The sequence below is a fragment of the Fukomys damarensis genome, unplaced genomic scaffold, assembly GCF_012274545.1.
Source record: "Fukomys damarensis isolate Sample0158 unplaced genomic scaffold, DMR_v1.0_HiC HiC_scaffold_5, whole genome shotgun sequence".
In the NCBI taxonomy this organism is placed as follows: Eukaryota; Metazoa; Chordata; class Mammalia; order Rodentia; family Bathyergidae; genus Fukomys; species Fukomys damarensis.
Window position 1 is genome coordinate 84,111,816 of NW_022900917.1, and position 7,918 is coordinate 84,119,733.

The 7,918-nt window shown below is 44.3% G+C and overlaps 1 long non-coding RNA gene across 1 annotated transcript; it reads right to left on the minus strand.

Annotated features, from left to right (window-relative positions):
- Positions 1-115: 115 nt before the first annotated feature.
- Positions 116-2,854, minus strand: LOC104872879. The gene is made up of 4 exons (XR_783292.2): positions 2,779-2,854; positions 806-927; positions 415-610; positions 116-219 (listed from the first exon to the last, which is right to left on the minus strand). It is a non-coding gene; the product is annotated as an uncharacterized LOC104872879 (long non-coding RNA).
- Between the last annotated feature and the right edge of the window lie 5,064 nt (positions 2,855-7,918).

Here is a 7,918-nt window from a genome sequence, read left to right on the forward strand (position 1 = left end):
AGGGCCCCGCGAGTCGCTGGCCCTGGCCTCGCTACGCCCCTTGCTCCTTGCCCACGCACCCCCTCCTGCTCGCCCTCCCTCCGCCGCCCCCGCGCTCCCCTCCTCCACCCTACCTCTCACCTCCTCCTGAGCGTGGTGGGCAGGACCCATACCCCCTCTGCCTGGCTGAGGTCCCCTTAGAAATTCTCCGAAAAAGGTTTCCTGGGAGGGGGAGGCGAACTGCACAAAGACGCAGGGAGGGCGGGAGGGAGAACTGCTGTGGTGCTTCTTTTAGACTCCCGACCTTGCGACCCTTCCCTCCCGGCATCATCCTCCCTTCTGATTGTCCCGGGCAATCCTACTCCTGAGGGCATCTGTGACAGCACCTACAAGCAGTCACAGCCCCAGGGACTGTGTCACCAGCCACATTCACACCTGAAGAGAACTCTGATGGGTCTTGGGGCTTCCAGCCAGGTGTTCAGCGTCCACTTTCACCTTTCCTGCGGTCCCTATGCCTGGTGTCCACTGGCTAAGCCTCAAACTGCCATCAGACCTCTTTCACCTGCCTTCATCCATCTGGCCAGACTAGGTGCCACTGTTGGCCTGGCGCTGCCCTGAGCTCTGGAGAACTCTGTGAGAAAACAGAGGGAGGGTTCTGGCCTCCTGAATCTTACGTGAGACAAGTGACTTTTCACGTACACATCTTTTCAAGATGTGACAAGCTGAGCTGACATTATCGAACACATACTATGTGTCCCACCTGTTCTAAACACTTAACATATATTATCTCAGTCCATTCCCACAACCCTGCTGTGCAGCGCTTTACCATAATTTCCATCTTAAACCATGCGCAGAGAAGTTCAGCTTGTTGCTCAGGGCTGTATAGTGATGAGGTGACACCCACAGTTGGGCTCCATTGTCTGTACACCTCACTCTTCCTCCTTGAGTCTTCAGAGGCGTGAAGGCAAAGGGAGAGATTAAGGGAACTCTGGTTTACATTAAGGCGAGGAAGACTTCTTTGAAGATGTGCCACTTGGAACTCTGAGTTACAGTTAAGAAGGTGCAGAGGGCAAGAACAGCTGAAACATGGTTCTTTTCAAAACAGAAAGGTAAGAGAAATTTCTGAGTCCATAAGTAAATAGGTAAATGTGACAATGGAGCCCCAAAGCCTGAATGCTGAGCAGGAGAAAGATGTGGAAGCCAGAGATTTCCTGGGCAGAGCTAATACCTCACTGGGTCAGAGGTCCTGGGTTTTAGTGTGGCTTTTTACAGAAGCAAAGCCTGAGACAAGGATTCTAGGACGAATTTATTTGGAAGTTCAGGGAGCCGCTGCAGCGAGTAGGGGAGTGGTCCAGGACAGAGAAGGTGATCCAGACCAGCAAAGGCACGGTATGAGCAAATCACCACTGGAGCCCATCACAAGAGGAATTCTAAAAGGTGATGTGAATCATGTGCCTCGGAGGCGATCTCACCCAAAGGGATAAGGAGCTGTAATATTTTACAATCCCCATGAGTCATCAAGGATTTCTCCCCAGGTTCATCTTCCAGCTCTTCCCATCTGCCAACCACATAAGGCAGGCAGAGTAGCCACCCTCCACACAGAGATGGGATACCGGGCACACAAAGTTAACAGCAGAGCACCCCGAGATGTTTGAGGATTTGGGGGCGTATTTGCAACACCCACCCAAAGTGTATGGGCAATGCATGAGCTCCCACAGGAAGCTGAGTCTCCCAAGAAAACCAAGGTGGCTCAGGTCAGCAACTCCTACCTGAGGGACTAGGTTTCCCATGGGTTCAGCTAAATCAAACATGAGCTCAAAATCAAAAATAAGCAAGTATCCCAAAGAAACAAGCCCCCAAAGTCACACTCAGCAGAAACAAGGACAAGCCACATATTTAAATATGCACAAACGCTCCAAATTAGAGAGGCCAAATAGAAAATGAAAATAGAAAAGGGCCAGGGATTTAGCTCAGTGTGGTTTTGTAGCCTGCCTCACAAGTGCAAGGTCCTGAGTTCAATCCCCAGTACCAAAAAAAAAAAAAAAAAAAAAAAAAAAAAGAAAGAAAGAAAAGAAATTAGAAAAATATAGAATACAAAATGAATCTGTTTAATATGTTTTAATATGTTTAAAATATATTAAAAGGAGTAAGAAAAAATATGAGAAAAGAAAAAAATGGAATCAAAGTCTTTGTAAATAGGGAAGAGTAGAACGAGTGAAGGGAGGGCAGGGGAATGGGGAAAAAATAAGAACCAAGATACATCATAAAAAGGTACAAGATTCCAATGATGAATATAACTGTGCTGTGTACCTAAAATGTACCAATAAACTTAATGGGAAAAAAAGGAATAAGACACTGTCAAGCTGACCCCTGTTTATCTGAAAAAAGTAAAAGCTTTAGAAATGAGAAATTTTCCATTGAAATGAAAACATCAGAAGAAACCTTAAAAGAATTATGTTAAGTGGAAAAAACCAATCACCTAAGAAAAATATATATTATATCCTTTTGTTATAATGAAATGTCCAGAATTGGAAAATCCCACAGAAACAGATTAGTGGCGCCTGGTACCTGGGGAGGGAGAAGTGGAGAATGACTGATAGTGGGCACTGCTAATAAATGAAGTGGTAAAAACCTCTCATGTAAGAGTGATGAAGGTGTTCCAAGCAGGAGTGTAGTGCAGGCCTGTAATCCTAGCTACTTGGGAGGCTGAGGCAGGAGAATTGGAAGTTCAAGGCCATGTTGGCCAACTTAGCCAAATCCTTTCACAAAATAAATAAAAGAAGGTGGTAGAGTACTTACCTAACATGAGCAAGGTGAAATTCCCAGTGCCACCAAAATAAATTATAAAAGTGGATGGTGGTTTCTGGGCATGGTGGCGCACACCTGTAACCCCAGCACTCAGGAGGCTGAGGCGGGAGGATCACTGTTGAGTTGCAGGCCAGCCTGAACTACATAGTGAGACCCTGTCGCAAAAAAAAAAAAAAAAAAAAAAAAAAATGATGGTGATGGTTCCATGACTTTGTAAATATTCTAAAACCTACTGAATTATATCCCTGAAGTGAATTTTATGTGAACTATATGAATTATAACTGCTAATTTTAACTCAATAAAGCTGCTGTTAAAAAAAAACTTCAGCAATATGTTAGACAGCAAATTAGACACGACTAAAGAAGGATTAAGGGTGTGTGATTACTGTCAGTCCACTGCTTGGTTTGGCACTGGCCCAATCCTGGTAGCCTAGATAGAGTATAAAAAGGGCAGAAAGAAGCTGCTAAGGTCACTTGTTGATCCCTTGTTGCTTTTGCTGTCTCCTGTGTGCAATGAATTGTCTCTCCTCTGTGACACCCCTCTGTCCTGTGCCATTGCCTTGGAGCCAGCCAAGGATGGACTGAAAGCTCTACAAACTGTGAGCTACATAAACCTTTCCCCCTTATCTTGTGGGTATTGAGTATTTTGTCTCAGCAATGAGAGAAGTAACTAACACACTAGAATAATTAAAATAAAGTTTAGGGTCCTGGGATTTAGCTCAGCAGTTCTGCTGCCTGCCTCGAAAGCACAAGGACCCAAGTTCAATCCCAGTACCAAAAAAATTAAATAAAAATAAATTTTAAAAAATAAAGTTTATACTCAGATAAGATGGTAAAAAAATTTTTTTTCACTTGAAGATCTTGATATGTAGTCCCAGCCAGTCTTGAACTTATTATGGAGCCCAGGCTGGCCTCAAACTCACAGTGATCCTCCTGCCTCAGCCTCCTGAGTGCTGGGATTACAGGAATGTGCCATCATATCTGGCTTAAAACAATGAAATTTCAGACCACCAAAAACAAAAAATGTTTTAAAGATATTTTAAAAAGCCCACTCACAAAAGAAGAATAATGAGGGCCAGGGCTAGCGATTTAGCTCAGTGGTGCTGCCACCTGCCTTGCAAGTGCAAGATCCCAAGTTTGATCCCCAGCACCAAAAAAAAAAGTGAAGAAGAATGCTACCAAAAAAAAAAAAAAAAACTAAAACCAGCAATTAGACTCAGAGCACAATTTCAGCAGCAACAGTGGAAGGCACAGAATGAAATAACATCTTCAAAATGCTCAGAGAAAAATAATTGCCAACTAAGAATTTATAGTCTTACAGAAATAAATGCACATAAAATTTGCAGATAATTATAGACCTAGAAAACAACTTAATAGCAAGAAACTAAATAACCTGATTTAAAAATAGGCTAAGGTTGGGCACGGTGGCACACACCTGTAATCCTAGCACTCGAGAGGCAGAGGCAGGAAGATCTCCATGATTTCGAGGCCAGCCTGGGCCACATAGTGAGTTCAGGACCAGCCTGAACTTCAAAGCAAGACTCTGTCTCAAAACTAAAACAACAACAACAAAAAAAGTGGGCAAAGGATCTGAATAAACATTTGTCAAAAAATATGCAAAGGGCTAGGGATTTGGCTCAGTGATTGCATTGCCTGCTTTTCGAGCACAAGGGCCCCAGTTCAATCCCCAGTACCACAAAAATAAAAAAAAATCAAATATCCCATAAGCTTATGAAAAGATACCCAATATCATTACTCATCAGGGAAATGTAAATTAAAGCCATTATGAGATATGACCTGACACTTGTTAGAGAGGCTATTTCTACACTCCACATTCAATGAAGCACAATTCATGATGGCCAAGTGAGGAATTAACCTAAGTGTTCACCAGTGAATGAACAGATTTTTTAAAAGTGGCATACACACACAAAGGCATACTATTCAGCCTTTAAAAAGGACCATGTGGAGGAACCTGGAAGAGGTCGTGCTAAGCGAAGTAAGTCAAAGAAAGGCTATGCAGTCTCATTCCTATGTGGAATAAAAAAAAAAATTGAATGTACAGAATCAGAGAGTGGAATACTGGTTACCAGGGTCAGGGGCAAGGCAGGGAGTGCTGGCCAGAGATGGGTAGAGAGGTACAATGTTATTTTGATAGGAGGTAGAGGTATTTGAGATCTATTACACAGCATGATAACTATGGTTAAAACAATGTACATTTTTAAATTATTAGAGAATAGATTTTAAATGTTCATACCACAAAAATAAGCATGTGAGGTGAAAGATAAAGTACCTTGATTTAATTATTCCATAATGTATTATATATCAAAACACCACACTGTACCTCATAAACACATACAATTGTTATGCATCAATTAAACTACTACCTTAAAGTGTTTATTTTTCAAATAAAAGTATTTATAAATAAAATAAATATAAATAAAGGTATTTATTTTTCAGATAAAACTCAGACATTGGGAGGAGTGATGGTTAATCCTGATTATCGGCATGATTGCTTGAGAGTTGCCTAGGAGATTAGTAAAGCACACTTCTGGGTGTGTCTGCAAGGGTGTTTCCAGAGACCACTAGCATGTGAGCCAGTGAACTGAGTTAGAAAGACCCACTCTGAATGTAGGCAGCTGTTTCAAATAGGCAAGGGCCCAGATGGAACCTAAGTGGAAGAAGGAGGAAGCCAGCCTGTGCTTGCAAGCTTGATTCTGCTTGAGCAGGTGTCTTTAGCCTTTAAACTCAAACTCACACCAGCGACTCTCCATGGAACTCCCAGGCCTTCAACCTCAGGCTGAGGCTGTATCCTTGGCCCTCCTGTTTCCATTTTCTTGGACTAAGCAGCAACTACCTTCCCTGGCTCTTCAGTGTCCAGACAACATTGTGGACTACCTAGCCTCTCATCATGTGAGCCAATCTAATAAATTTCCTTCTATATTATAGATAAATTGATGATAGATAATAGATAGGCAGGCAGACAGGCAGACAGGTTTACCACTAACAGCCTTTCAGTAAAGAAACTTCTATAGGATACTTCAAGAGGAAACTGATCCCAGAAAAAAGGCCTAAAATGCAAGAAGGTGGGATGGGTGGAGAAAATTGGCTTAAAGAAGGAAAATCTAAATTAATACTATCTTACAACAATAAAAATATGTGCAACATGAAATTTCAGAGACTGAACTGGAGCCCTGCTCTAGATAGAGGGTTCTGAGCCCCAGGCATTATTAGGAGACAACTAACAGAGGGATAAGCTATAGCTCCTTTGTTATGGCTTATATCTAGATGCCCCCACAAAAGCCTCATGTGGTCATAGGTGGGGCTTTTTGGAGGTAGCTAGATCTATGGTGTGTCATGCTAGGATCACGGATGTGATGCCAGAGCTGATTTATGGTATGATGCTAGGATTAAGACTGCTCCACCCTGGGTATGAATGCTATCTTCCCTAAGGGTGGGTAGCCTGACTAGGATATAAGGGACAGAAAGAGAGTCCCCGATTGTCACTTACTGCTTTGCTTCTTCACTACTTTGCTGCCTTCTGCCCACCATGAACTGTCTCTCCTCTGCTGTGCCCCTCTTCCATGCCACCCTAACTTGGAGCCAGCCAAATGTGAACTGAAACTTCTACAAACTGTGAGCTACAATAAACTTTTCCTCCTTTAACTTTAGGTGTCAGTTATTTTGTCTCAGCAACAAGAAAAGTAACTTAAGACATCCCTTTAGATGCTAAGGATTCTGAGAGAGGTTTCCAGGGCAACCACCAGCATTGCCTAGGGAAAGCTGCAACAGTGGAGAGTTCCACACCCTCAAGGGCTAGAAAGCTGGCCAGGGCACCTGCCACTATGAGCCAGGGAGACTGTGGAGAGATGAGGTCAGTAAAAAGGACAAATGAGGGCCCACATGGCTTTAAAATTATATCACAGGTTATGGACTATCCCCTAAGGACTTGGGTATATGATTTGGGAAGTCTTTGGACTGCAAATAACAAAATGTGCATTGAGGAGGGTGTTGCTAACTTTATGTGACAACTTTGTGGGACTGTGGTGCTGAGATAGTAGGGTGAATGTTATTTGGGGTGTTTTGGAAGAGATTAACATTTGAATTGGTGAACTAAAGCAGGTCATTCTCTCCAGCGTGGGTGGGCCTTACGCATTCAGTTAAAGGTCTCAGTAAACTGAAAGACTAGCCATGAGCTGGAGAGAATCCTGTGGCATGTGTATTTTGAACATGGACTGCACATGGGCTTTCCTGGGGCCTCCAGCCTGGGGCCCACCCAGACTCCACACTCACCCTAGCCAATTCCTTAAAATAAAACACTATATAGTTTCTCAGCCTATTGGTTCTGCCTGTCTAATACAAGAAATAGTATACACCAGCAGTGAGCAGTGACTCACCACTATTTGAAGTCCATTCTCTTGGCCTTCCCCTACAACCAAAGAACGATGGCATGCGAGAAAGCGCTGATGATGGCTTTGAGGTACGTAAGTACCAGTGTCTGCAGAGCACAAAGGCTGTGGCAAGGGACACAAGTCACTGATCCACATCTCATTGGGTCCCTTGGCTGCTGAATGGAGGGTGGATGGATGGTTCCAGGCCAGAGCAGGGTGGATTGTGACACAAGCCAGGGCATTGGCCATGGAGAGGGTGAGTTGTGGGCTCCCTTGGTGATATCTCTGCCCCCAGACCCTGGATAGACTTGGAGATTGGTGCATCTGCAAGTGGCCAGGTAGAGCTGCCACAGGAGGCCCACAAGGCTTCCTGTTGGTGTGAGGGGCCTGGGGGAAACCCAAAGGTGACCTCAAGTGCAGCCAGGGTTCAGAAGCACCTGTGCTAGAGATAGATTGAGGGTGTTGGTGGCCAAAGAAGGGAGCAGGTCCCACCCCAGAAGGAAAACATGGAAGGAATGGGGATAGGAGATGTCCCAGTCCAGGGAAGTGCTGGCTGTGGGCTCCCCTGGACAGGGAGAAACCTCTGCCAGGGCTAGACATGGGGCTGGCACTGGTACTTCTGTGAATGCCACAGCGCACATCATCATGTCCAGGAAGCTATGTGTGTGTCTGGTGCTCTCTGTCACTCTGTGATGAGGTGGAGAACCCACAGGGGCTCACACAAGGGATCCCTTCCTGCCTCAG